Source organism: Lactuca saligna, chromosome 1, assembly GCF_052625555.1.
Source record: "Lactuca saligna cultivar CGN05327 chromosome 1, ASM5262555v1, whole genome shotgun sequence".
In the NCBI taxonomy this organism is placed as follows: Eukaryota; Viridiplantae; Streptophyta; class Magnoliopsida; order Asterales; family Asteraceae; genus Lactuca; species Lactuca saligna.
In genome coordinates, this window is record NC_136417.1 from 58,327,514 (window position 1) to 58,342,073 (window position 14,560).

The 14,560-nt window shown below is 39.0% G+C and overlaps 1 non-coding gene across 1 annotated transcript; it reads left to right on the top strand.

The window, feature by feature from the left end:
- The first annotated feature begins 14,381 nt into the window (after positions 1-14,381).
- On the top strand, positions 14,382-14,488 carry LOC145027929 (small nucleolar RNA R71). The gene has a single exon (XR_013675691.1). It is a non-coding gene; the product is annotated as a small nucleolar RNA R71 (small nucleolar RNA).
- Positions 14,489-14,560: the final 72 nt, after the last annotated feature.

The window sequence follows — 14,560 nt, forward strand, 5'->3', positions numbered from 1 at the left end:
TATGTATCAAATTCTTTGATCACTAATTATAATGTTTAGTTATAACTTTGCAATCAAAGTTGTTGGTTTTTATCAAATATGTATATGAATTAATACCATTTTTATTTTTATTTTTTATATAATAATACATAAAAGTTGATCTAGATTCGTTATATGTTTATAATAAAGTCGTAAAAATATATAAAAAATTTGCTTTGAAGTTTTAAAAAATCAGTTTATTTAGATTTCAGTTTATTTTAATAGCCCGCAGATGTTAAAAAAACAAACAGTCTTCTTTTTTCAGACTGCAAACGTTTGGTCCACCTCTTCTACTGCAGAGGTCTACAGATGTGGTCCGCAGACTGCAGACATTTTGCCTCAGAAAAAACAAACAGCACCTTAATCTTGGCTACTGGAGAAAAAGTCTCATCATAATCCACTCCAGGAATTTGAGAGAAGCCCTTTGCAACTAGTCGAGCCTTATAAGTGTGTACATTACCATCCATGTCGGTCTTCTTCTTGAAGCCATTTGCACCCTACAGTCTTACGACCTGGTACATTCTCAACCAAGTTGCAAACTTGATTGTCATACATGGATTGGATCTCGCTATCCATAGCCTCTTTCCATTTCGCAGACTCGGGGCCTGCCATGGCTTCCGCGTAGCTGTTAGGTTCATCCAGACCTACTAGTGTCTCATCACTAATAAGTGTCACACCTTCCGCAGTAATATGGAAACCATAGTAATGATCAGGTGTATTCCTAACTCTCGTGGAACTCCTCAAAGGTACAGACTCGTCAATTGGCTCAACATGAGTTTCCTCCTCAAGTTGAGGGCTAGGGTTTGAAGTTCCTTCACTGCTTGACTCTTGAAGTTCTTCAAGGTCAATTTGCCTCCCACTATCTCCTTGGCTTATAAATTTTCTCTCTCGAAAGACTCCTCTTCTTGCTACAAAGACCACATTATCACTAGGTCTGTAGAAGAGGTAACTAAAGGATCTTTGTGGGTAGCCGATGAAAATACACCTCTCGCTTCGGGGTTCTAGCTTATCATGAGACTCGCGCCTCACAAATGCCTCGCAACCCCAAATCTTGATGTGGTCTACTTTAGGAACTTTACCAGTCCACATCTCGTGAGGAGTTTTGGCAACTTTCTTTGTATGGACTAGATTAAGAATATGGGCGACAGTCTCTAAAGCATACCCCCAGAATGAGACTAGTAGCAAAGCTCGACTCCTCATGGAACGAACCATATCCAACAAGGTTCGATTATACCTCTCGGCCACACCTTTCAAATGCGGTGTCCTGGGAGGTGTCAATTGTGACACAATCCCACATTCCCTAAGGTAGTCGAGGAACTCTGAACTAAGATACTCACCACCTCGATCGGATCGAAGCATCTTAATGTTCTTGCCCAATTGATTCTCGACTTCTTGTTTAAATTCCTTAAACATTTCGAAAGTCTCTGACTTATGCTTGATTAAGTAGACATATCCATATCTACTGTAATCATCAGTAAAAGTCAAATAATAACGATTAGCATCCCTTGTGGCATGTTTGAATGGTCCACACACATCCGTGTGCACAAGGTCCAACAAACCTTCACCCCTCTCACAAGAACCTGTGAAGGGTGACTTTGTCATTTTTCCAAGTAAGGATGATTCGCAACTATCATCAGACTTTAGGTCAAATGACTCCAAGACTCCATCCTTTTGGAGTTGGCCTATGCGTTTCTTGATTATATGTCCAAGACGACAATGCCATAGTGAAGCTTTATGCAAGTTATTATTATTAGGAGAATCAATACACAAAACATCATTTCCTAAGTTATCTACAACAGATATAGTTTCATACACGTCGTCACAAGGTAATGCATTAAAATAATGACTATTATTAAAGAAAGCATTCATCGAACCAACTTCATTATCAAATGACAAGGTGAAACCTTGTTTATACAATGCATGAAAGGAAATAATATTTCTTGCCATTTATGGCGAATAACAACATTTATTCAAATCTAAACTAAACCACTACTTAGCAATAAAGTATAAACTCCAATCTTGGTGACAGGTGAAGCTTTCCTGTTTCCCATGATCAAGTTTATCCTTCCTTGCTCCACATTCTCACTTCTTCTTAGTCCCTGCAAATCAGAACAAATATGAATACCATAACCGATATCAAGGACCGATGAGTTAGAATGGGGTGGGTTATTACATAAGATAGTGTAAATACCTGCATGGTTGGGTTTAACTTTCCCATCCTTCACATCTTGCTGGTACTTTGGGCAGTTCCGCTTCCAATGTGCATTTTCATGGCAATAGAAGCATTCAGCCTCCTTTGGGTCAGAAGAAGGAGTGATGAAACCTTTCTTGGTCCCACTTGAAGAAGAGCCATCAAGGGTCCTAACCTTGGTACCCTTCGAAGTACTCTTTCTCTTCTTCCCTCGTCCTTTCCCGATTACCAAGACAGGGATGGAGTTGGTAGGAGTAGGAGTAGTAAAAATTGTCTTACCCTTAAGACCACTTTCTGCGGTCTTTAAGAGTCCTTGAAGTTTTCTGAGAGTGACCTCTTCCTTGTTCATGTGGTATGTCATGCGGAATTGATCATAACATGAGGGTAAGGAGTGCAAAATAATATCTATTGCTAGCTCCCCGGGGAAGTTCACATTAAGCTTCAGCAAGCGTTCCACAAATCGTTGCATTTTCTACATGTGGTCCGTGATGGGTTCTCCATCCTTCATTCGGGTTGTTATCATGGAGGAGATGATTTCATACCTCTCTTTCCGTGCACTTTGATGTTATCTTTCCATCAAATCTTGGTGCATTTCAAAAGGGTAGTAGTCCTCGTAGGACTTTTGGAGATTGGCTGTCATAGTGGCCATCATGAGGCATGCCACCTTGGTGGCATCCCTTTCGTGTGCCCTAAAGTCAGCGATCTCTTGAGGAGTAGCAATTGTCTCATCAATCTCCTTAACTCCATATCGAGGACACATTCTTTGTCCTCGTAGTGGGTAATCATTCGGATGTTTTTGATCCATTCATTAAAGTTGGATCTATCAATAGTGACTTTCCCACACAAGTTCATAAGAGAAAAGGAGCCATTAGAATTAGAGCCAGAACCAGCAGTGTTTGCAGACATCTGAAAAGAAGAAAAGTTTAGTTTAGAATTAGAGATAGTCCTTAATAAAACACCCAAATGTAGTATTAAGGCTAGGACACAATCACAATATATTATACTTAGAAGAGGTATGCCGCAATCTAAGTAATAACATATTTGAAAGGTAGGTGAATGATGATTCACCAATTTCCACCAAAGTCGAAATATTAAAAATTTAATTTGGTTCTTAGAAACTCCTAAATTCTTTTGAGATTCAATGAACTTTTCAAAGGCATGTTTCAATCTCGAGTATGCCCTCCAAGTTTTGTGACTGGGATGCCGAGGATCATAAAACGAGGTGTGAAGTAACCATGGAAATTACTTGGTAACCTTAATAAATTTCCCCTCAATCGATGTGCCGGTTAACCACACACGCTTCATCTATACTGTGATAAATATTAAGTCACCCTTTACCTACCTTGTTAAGTCCAAGTTAGTGTGCCGGTTAACCACATACGCTCCACTAACAACTTAGACAAAGTGTAAAGTGTGATTTCATGGATTAGCACCTTATTCACATTTTTTCTAAAGTAACTAAGATTGGGAATTTAATAAAACATTTAGTTACTTTATAATATTCATCATACTTTTAATGAGAATTTATAAGTCCTTGTCTTACCCGTTCGGCTAACGACCCTTCACCAGTCAAGCAAGCAGTGGGTGAGAGTGGACACCCATTAAGTTGCCATTTTATAGGCAACAACCTTATATCCACCTTATAGATCGGCTCGTGAATGAGGCGTACTAGCGGTAAGACGACTTTGATCTTATACCTATATATATATATATATATATATATATATTATGCTTATTATTAACTTATAATATTATAAGTATAAGGGTTGAATGTTAACTTTTAAAATTCTAAGGGTTGGAACTAAAGTTTTAATCAAGACTTTACTTGTTACAAAACTTGAGGGCAAGTTTTGTAAACTTTCAAAACTTTTCATTTCTTGTAACTTATGAGTTTATTAGGGTATTAAAAATGAAGACTCTTCATTTTAATAACCCATGTGTTCTTTTAATGGTATTAAAGCAAAGTGACTTTTGGTTTTCCATAACTTGAGGAAAAGTTATGGACTCCATTAAAACACATAAAGATCATGAATTAATCTACCACATAGGTTACAAATAATTCCTATGATCATCTAAAAATCATAAGATCAACATGAATATGAACATTTTCATGAATCAAAAATTACACTTAAAAACTTGTAATTTTGATAACTTGTTGTTGTAAATGGATTAACATGAACATTACACCAACTAAAATAAGTTTTAAAACAACAAAACAGTTTAGGGTAATATTCCTAGTCCATTTCCAGCAACAAGAACCGAAATTCTTAAAACTGCAGCCTCAACTCGTCGAGTGCATGAACTGACTCGACGAGTAGCTTGCATTTGGTCATGGACTCGTCGAGTCCCCCCATGGACTCGGCGAGTTCATACGGGCAGAAAGCAGAAAACTCGATTTTTCAAGCAGTTTGCACAAAAGTCAAACAAGCAAGCCTAGGCTCTGATACCACTGTTGGGTTTTGAGCATTCTAACACTTCCTAAGTGTACATGCAACCCTAATAACCTTGTATATATGTTTGTCTAGTTATCATGCAAAGTTGATTTCCAAGGCTATGATCCTATCTAGCATACATGGGGAACAATTCTAAAATAAATAAAAGATAGAATTACATACCTTGTTGTTGAAAGTATTCATTGAAACCTTGTGAGTCTAGCACCTCAAGTGTGATGCCTCAAATGCTTCACACAACACCAAATCCAAAGTATAAACTTGAGAGAATACTCTAACACACTCAAAATCGGCCAAGCCCTCTTATTTCTCTTATGTAGCCGATTTTGGGGAGAGACATTGTCCTTATATAGTGTGTTGCATTAGGTAAAACCTTAATGTAACATGGCTCTTCATTTTTCAATCCATGGGTTAACTCCATGGAGCATCCATGGAGAACCTTATGGGTGGAACCCAACTTGATAATCCATGGAGCCTTTTAGCCCACTATATAAAATATGGAAGATTCATATAATCTACCCATATATTTAATTAGTTATTCTTTTGATCACTTAATTAATTCTAAAGTAATTCTTGATAAAAAGTAATTAAATAATATTATTAATATATTAGAACTTGTAATATATTAATAAACCATATGTGTTATTTCTCTCATTTAGTTTATCCAATTTCATGGTGCCATGCAACCCAAATGGACCATGCCGGGTCGGGTCAAGTATTTACCAGAAATCGTTATGGACTTAGACACCTTATCCAACATCACGGACTTTAGGGGAGAGTGGTGCACCAGACTTTCATGGGGTGAAGGACCCCATTGCAGCCAGGAGATGGATCATAAACATTGAGTTTACGCAGTTGATGAACTTCTTCCTGGAGGGGTCGAAGGTCCTATATGTTGTGAGTTGCTTGAGGGACAGAGCTAGGGATTGGTGGGAGTCAATTGGTGACTCACTGGGAGCCCCAACCATTGAGGCTATGACTTGGTCATACTTTGTGACCAGGTTCAAGGTTGAGTTTGTGCCAGCTGTGGAGCTTTAGCAGTTGGCAAGGGAGTTTCTTGATATGACACAAACTACAGAGTCAATGGAAGAGATCATGGTCAAGTTGCAGGAGATGGCCTTGTTGGTACCCCAGTATGTAGGGGATGAGCAGAAGACCCGCTATCATGATATGTTGAGGGCTGACATCCAGGAGGATGTCAACTATTCAGCCTGCCCGACCCTAGAGTTCATGATTGCCAGGAAAAGGGAGAGAGAGATTGATTTAGAGCACCTTAGGAAGAGGAAGGCAGAGACGAAGCAGGTTACTAGGGTTTTAGGGAAGAAACCCAAGGGATTCGATGCTAGGTTGAAGGGCCATCCAGACCAGAGCCGATGCAGGAAATGCGGCAGGTCGCATGATGGAGCTTGTAGAGCGGGATCATCAGGCTGCTACAAGTGTGGTAGGACGGGGCATTTTTTCAGGGATTGTACTGCTCTTTCCCCTACTGTTCAGACTTCGGATCTGAATTGCTTTCATTGCAATCAGAGGGGCCATGAAAAGGCCAACTGCCCTAGATTTACAGCAGTAGTAGCAGTTCCGCCAACTCCAACGACTGCACGAGTTATGGATGGCCGGAAGATCAATTCAGAGGGTCCAGTAGTGAGGAGCCGAGTGTTTTAGTTGACAACTGAGGAGGCACACGCCATACCCGATGTGGTGACGGGATTGGTCCATGTGAACGATATACAGGTTTAGGTGCTATTTGACTCGGGTGCTACCTAATCATTTGTTTCTCTTACTCTTAGCAAGAGGTTTCCTGAGTCTTTGGGCATGTTAGATTTCCCTCTAGAGGTTTAGATTGCGGATGACCAATCAGTGTCGGCGTCAGAGGTTTTCAAAGATTATTTTATGAGGTTGTACGAGGAGCACTACTTGGTACATTTGGTTCACATACCATAGCGGCGGAACAAAGTTATTATAGGCATGGGTTGGTGAAGCTGCAATGGGACAGTGATCGACTGCACACAGTAATTGGTTCGTGTTAGGACCCCAAGTGGGGAAGAGTTGGTGATTCAGGGTGAGAGGCCACAGGGTGCAACAGGTTTATGTTCGGCAGCCAGAGCCAGGCGTTATCTCCAACAGGGGTGCACATGTTATGTCACTTATGTCTTAGATACCCAAGTGGTGGGTAGGGTGACAGTGAGTGATGTACTGGTAGTACAAGAGTATGCAGACGTATTTCCAGAAGAGCTGCTTGGGATACCTCCAGAGAGGCAGGTAGAGTTTCGGATCAAACTGGTCCCTGGTGTGGCTCCGATAGCCAAAGCACCATATCGTATGGCTCCCCCTGAGATGCAAGAGTTGTCTACACAGTTGCAGAAGCTATTAGACAAGGGATACATCAGGCCGATTAGTTCAACTTGGGGAACTCCGATTCTATCTGTGAAAAAGAAGGGCGGGTCGCATCGAATGTGTATAGATTACCGGGAGTTGAATAAGGTGATGGTAAAGAACCATTACCCACTCCCAAGGATTGATGATCTCTTTGACCTACTTCAGGGAGCATCTTGGTTCTCCAAGATTGACCTGTGTTCGGGATACCATCAGATGACGGTCAGAGAGGAGGATGTGCAGAAGACTGCTTTTCGGATGCGATATGGTCATTATGAGTTCATTGTGATGCCTTTTGGGCTCACCAATGATCTTGCTGCGTTCATGGATCTCAAAAACCGTGTGTGTAGACCGATGTTGGATCGGTCTATGATAGTTTTCATTGATGACATCTTAGTCTATTCCAGGACTCGGGAGTAGCATGAGTAACACTTGCAAGAGGTGTTGGATACTCTTAGGAGGGAGAGATTGTATGCCAAGTTCTCTAAGTGTGAGCTCTGGTTACACGAGGTGCAGTTTCTTGGGCACCTTGTAAACCAGGACATGATTTTAGTCGATCTGGCCAAAGCGGAGGTCGTGATGAGGTGGGAGGTCCCGAAGTCTCCATCTGAGATTTGGAGCTTCCTATGATTGGTAGGTTACTATCAGAGATTCATTCAGGACTTCTCCAAGATAGTCGTGCCTTTGACCCGTTTGACAAGGAAAGTCATAGTCTTTCGCTGGGGGTCAGAGCAATAGGCTGCATTTGAAACTCCGAGACAGAGATTGTGCGAGGCGCCAATCTTATCCCTGCCAGAGAGCGTGGAAGATTTTGCTGTGTGTTGCGATGCATCAATCACCCTCCCAACTCATGGAAGCCCTAGATTGAAACCCTAAGCCCTTATTGAGTGTTCTTGAGCATATTGGTGCCTTTTTGTGTGTGGTTGAAGTTGGACAAGAAGAAGGAGGATTGGAAGTTCAAGTAGAAGCAAGAAGATCTAGAAGTTTTACTCCATTCTCCGCTCATTCAAGGTAAAAAGCGGGAACCTTTACCATCTATCTCTTAGATTTTGATTTGGGGCTAATTCTACCCTTTTCATGGGCATAGTGGTGTCATAATTGGATTTTATATGTGTGATAGGTGTTGCACTTCAGATCTAGAATTATTGGGGGTCCATATGGCATAAAGGTGCCAACTTTGTTTCCATATGCACCCCATGCATCTTGTAGATTTCTTTTATGGATTTTTGAGCCAAAAACCGCCATGCATGGATGTCAAGTTTAGGACTTTACGTATAAAAGGGGATTTATGAGGCCAGATCTATGATTTCGATGCATTAAGACCCACTGGAATTGACTGAATAGTTTTGGACAAAGAGGGACTCGGTGAGTCACGTCGTATTTCCCCATCAAATCATTTCTATTGAAGGACCAGATGCTAGAAAAAAGAACCCTCAGTTGCCTAGGCTCATTAGGGTCCTGGAAATCATGGAACTCGACGAGTGGATGAACAAACTTGATGAGTTCAAGGAAATGTCCCAACCCATTGAAGATGGACTCGATGAGTTCATGGAGAACTCGACAAGTCGTAGACTAGACACGTTCATCTGGATGAAGATGGAATCGATGAGTTCAAGGACGAACTCGGCGAGTCGGTTGAAGATGGCATGATGAGTGGTTGAAGGTGAACTAGTGGAGCTCTTGCTAGACTTGACGAGTAGAGATGGGATTATGGCATTTTGTGGGCATGGGGACTCGGCGAGTTAGTGGAACAACTCGACGAGTCGAGTCAATTTGATGTTGACTTTGACCAAAAGTTGACTTTGACCAAGGTTTTGACTTTGACTTTGACTTGGATTTGCGTGACTCTTGTAAGGGTTATGAGTATGAATCGATAACTTAGAGAACTTATCTTGTAGATATTTAGGAGTCGGGGAGAGTCAATTTTCACACCAAGGACAGTGCAAACACTACACGACGTTGAGGTGAGTTACCCTTCAGTAGAAGTGGGTTTAAGGCACCAAGGCCGACCCACAAGTAATTGATTATAGTTGAGATGATTATCTTTGTGCTAATTGTCTGGTTTTATATTACTTGATGTATTCTATGTGCAAGTATGATATGTTCTATGTTACAGTGGTAGTAGGAGGGGAATAGGCCCCCGATTTGGTCGTTAGGACCGAAGGGTATTTCGGACACCCCGAATATATTTGATAACATGTTTATGATATGTTATTATGTGATAGTAGTAGGGGTGAAATAGTCCCTGAGACCGGCTGAGATACACTGGAGGGTAGTTAGGCACCCCAAAATGGCCTGACACGGGTAGGTCAGCACCTGATAATGGCTTCACATGGGTAAGTCAGAACCCAAGAAAGGCTTGACATGGGCATGTTGGGCACCCCATAATTGCCCAACAGTATGTATGATTATATGGTATGTGGTATGATGGGGGAACTCACTAAGCTTTGTACTTACAGTTTTCAGTTTTGGTTTCAGGTACCTCTTCAGCTAAGGGGAAGGATCAGCCTGGTAGCAGCGCATCGCACACACATGGTTTCTGTAACATCCCCTTTTTCATGGCCAGAAAAGACCGATTTTGTTTATGCTTTATGAAAATCAGAGTACCTCTTTTAATAAAATTGATGCCGAATTTGTTCCCAGTAAAACTTGATAAATACATTATCAAGGCATTTCCGAAGAAAAGTATTTTTATTCATTTTAAAAAATTTAGGATCTCATCATCAATACAGAAACATAAGCATTAACATAACTTACATTCATTATAACTAGTGATTTATATATTCTTAATCTCTTAGTGTAATGTGACTTCATATCAACACTTGTGATATAAATAACCAAAGTGGGTAAGGTTGGGGAACCTGGTGAGTACATATGGTTTTCAACCCACAACAATATAATTATTATGTTTAATCTTCAAACAATTAATCAACCCAATTACCCATCCCCATTTTCTTCTTTACTCTTAAAGATCTACCCTAAAAATCAGCTATTCCTCATTCATTTATTCCTAAGGATAATCCTAAGGAATTGGAATGAAGTCCATCGTTACCAGGTTTAGGCACTAAGTCTGCATAGTCGCCAGGGTTTATACAACCGACACTAATTCCGCATATTCGCCAGGGTTTAGGTACTAAGTGTCCATAGTCACCAGGGTTTATGCATCAAGTCTGTATGATCGCAAAGGTTTAGGCACTAAGTCTGCATAGTCGGCAAGGTTTAGAGTACACCGGGTGAACACATCGCTCACAACATCTACAAGTTGCGAGCTTGCTAGTGTTCCACTGGACTGTCTAAAATAGTATGTGGTTGTCATCCATCATTTACTAGATGATGGGTCCATCATTTGGGTAAAAGGCTTCTCTCATTGTTCACCTCTCACCCTTATCTCATGGTCTATATCACCTCTCATCTCATCATTCGACTCATATTTAATCTACCATGTTTTACCCAACATATTTTGTAGATATAAAATACACATACAGTTTAATTCATTTGAAGCATGTATAAAATCATTCATCCAACATAGACAACAAGTATTCAGATAATATGCACACATAGCATGTAATTTATATTAAATACTTCGTATCAGTGTGTAATATGAAAGTAACTATGCACCCACAATATGTAATTTATATGAAATACTTCGTATCTATGTGTAAGATGAAAGTAACTATTCACTCACAACATGTAATTTATATTAAATACTTCATATCTATGTGTAAGATGAAAGTAACTATACACTCACCTGATAAGGTGGTGATGCGGTTCTCGGACAGCACTTTGTTTACTTTAAAACAATTTCCTTTGAAAAAACTTATAGCGGGTTTTCTCGAAAAACGGGCTTCGCTTGGAACAGCATTTCCAAACCGAAAGACCCTTTTTCTTGAGACTCCGGGAGCCTCGTGGTTTCCTTCGAGAGCTAGGGGTTTACCTAGGCTCAGGGGATTAGGGGGCATAGAGAGATAAAGTAGAGAGAGAAAGAGAGGGTGAAAGGTGTGAGAAATATGAAGGATTCACCCTTTATTTATAGGGTTTTATCGTAGAGTAGTCTCTAAGCTTCGTCTGTATCTTCCGTGTACGAGCTCTTTTATTTTACGTTCTTTATATCCATGCATTGGTATTTACAATTACTACGACTTTCATTTAGACCCCGTCAGCTAATTCTCATTGTAGCTCAGATTGACAAAACTGTATCGAATTCGCCGCGCTTAAAGAGTAGAGACTAAGTTTCATCCATATCTTTCTCATATGAGCAATATTATCGAACTTATTTATATCCAAACTTTGGTATTTATGAGTAATAAAACTTTCATTTAGACCTCGTCGGTCAATTCTTATTCTATCTCAGATTTACAAATCTGCATCGAATTCGCCGCGCTTGAAGAGTAGAGACTAAGCTTCGTCCATATATTACGCATATGAGCTCCGTTTTCGATTGTTTTTTTATCATTTAACTCCTATTAATGATATATTCATTTCTCATTTAGATTATTTTGTCTAAAAATTGACCGATCTAAAATTTGAATTTCCATGTTATTTACTGTTATGCTAAATCTTAGAAAAATCATAACTTCCTTATACAAAGTCAGATTTGGACGTTCTTTTTATGCACACTCTTGGTTTAACATATACTACGACTTTTTTTTAGATCACTAAGGCTAGAATGCATTTTCTCGTAAATTCACTTTTTACGAATCCTGGTGTCGTGTCGGTTTTGACGGAAAACTTCGCCGGGTCATAACTTCTTCGATATAACTCGGATTTCGGCGTTCTTTATATGTACGAAACCCTTGTGACATATAATATAACTTGGTTACAATTATTTAATCTAAATAATACTCTATTAAAAAGTCATTTTTAATGCTTGTTGTCTCTAAATTGAGTAGCCCGAATCTGCGGGCGTTACAGTTTCCACTTTGAGAACCTTGGGATTGTACTCTGATATTTTACTATTTGATGTTATGGTTTTTGAGACTTGTGATCTATGATTTGATGTTTTGAAATGATGTTTTTGTACACTATTATAATAAGTAATATAATTAAACAAAAAAATTTGGGTCTCGATTTTGGGATGTTACACCCACACATGATTTTCACTAATTTCTTTAATAATTAAAACAATTAGATGATTAATTATCCTATAAATCAACTAAAATTCGAAAATTAACCTAAGTTCAGAAAAAAACGAAAACGAAAAGAAATTCAAACCAAGCTCGGGTTGGCTCCTGAGAAGTGCTTCTTTTTGTTGGATTCTTGAGTCGGACTCGGTGCCACCTTATGTTGAATTATTCAGATTATCCACCACCATTTGCACATTTTAATCCTTCTATTTCATTTTATACGCTTGGAATCGTCTAAGATACACCTTTTTTGAATTTTGTTTACCCTTTACATCTCCTTCTTCGAGCTTCCTTTTAATTCACTTATTCTCCACATGTTTAAGTTCTTCACTTTTAAGCTCTACAAGTACCATCCTCTTTTCCATAATTGAACTCCTTAAATTATAAGTAACATCCTCTTCATCACTGGACACCAATTCTTCACTACCTTCACTCACCCAAGATGTTGGAGTTTTGTAGGCAATAACTTCAAAGACCATCAGAACAGATGCTCTCAGTTTGGTGTGGTTGACTTGTCTAATCTCTTATGCTATAAGTTTTTTCTAATTCCTTAAGTTCATTCTACTCCAAAAGTAGCTTCATCATCTCCTACTCTTAAGGTATGCTTGGATTGACGAATATCAACCAAGGCTCTAGCAGTATTAAGTAAAGGGAAACTAAAGATAATTCAAACATTGTTGTCTTCTTTCATGTCCATTATGACAAAATCAATTGGAAAAATGAATTTTCCAAATTTCACTAAAATAACTTCTACAATGCCTCTAGGATTTGTCACTAAATGATTGGCCATGTGAATTGTCATTCTTGTAGCCTTCAACTTTGGAATATTAAGCTTTTGATAAAATGAGTAAGGCATTAGGTTTTTGCAAGCCCCAAAATCAGCTAAAGCATAATTCATCAGATTATTCTCAAATTCACATGGAAGAGTGAGGCATCTAGGATCTCCCATATTCTTTGGCAACTCTCCCATAATTACTTTAGAAATCTGATGACTTAGAATTACCTTGAATTCCTTTCTAATTGCTAGCGAGTATCGATTAAATCTTTTAATAACTTGGCATACTCAGGAACTTTAGAGAAAGAATCAACAAAATAGGTATACATTGGAATAGCCTTCACTTGTTGCATATATTTCAAATGCTCCTGTTCCTGTGGATGGCTATTAGCTCAGGAAGGAAATGGTAAAGGAAGACGATAAGCAAGAACATCATCCAAACGTTCCTAATCATACCTATCCCACGTCGTGGAAATGGGATGTCTATGTCGTGGATTCAGTGTTTCAACAAGTTTATTTTCTTCAATTATGGACTTCTTTGCATTTGGTTTAGACTGATATGGATCGACTTCTAGTGCTTCAAGGAACTTAGAAATGGTATCCTCTTCGGTTTCTATTATCATGACATGTGCTTGAGGCTTTTTCTCGGGGATTTTTGGAGATAATTTATCTTGTACTACAGTAGTCAGTTAACCTAGTTGGACTTAAATATTTTGGATTGATGCTTGGTGACTCCTTAGCAAGGATTGTTGTTCCTTCATGATATTCTGATATTCCCTTATCACTGCATGCGTTTCATCATGCCTTTTCTTAGAAGCCTCCGTAATCTTTGTAACATATACCCAAGATCAACTTTTTTCTCGGGAGTTGGTTGTTCTTTTTTGTAGAAGCCTCGGTCAGTCTGCCTATACTTCTCTTCCTTCTTCTTCTTGTATTCATCATATGGTAACCGCTCCCTTTTTGGTTTCCTCCAATTTTCATCATACTTGTCCCCACTGGAGTAGAAAACTTGCAACTTATTTTCCATGTTCATCCAAGTGGCAAACCTTTGTTAAGTGTGACCATTGCACCTTTCACAATCAACTCTAATAGCATGAATTGAATGGTCCATGTTGGTTATTCTTCTATCCATGGTGTCAAGCATAGCTAGTACAACATCCATCTCTTCAGAATTTCCTCCCCAAATCCCTTTAGCTCCATCATGTCTTGGATAATGGTATTCACGAGAATACTTTGAGAACTCTTCAACCAACTCCTTTACTTCACCTGGAATTTTCCTAGTAAGTGGTCCTTGAGAATCAAGGAGTTGCCTTGTCATGAAATTCACCCCATCATATATATATATATATATATATATATATATATATATATATATATATATATATATATATATATATATATATATATATATATATATATATATATATACACACACTTCTTGTTGTATGTTAAGGTCATTTTAAGGGAAATTTCTTAGTAACCCTTTATAACGCTCCCATGCCTCATAAAGTGATTCACCCGGATTTTGCTCAAAGTTTGCTATCGCCTTCTTGAGTTTATCTATTTTTGAAGGTGGGCAGAATTGTTCCAAAAATTGCTTTCGCATCTGTGCCCAAGTAGTAATTGCACA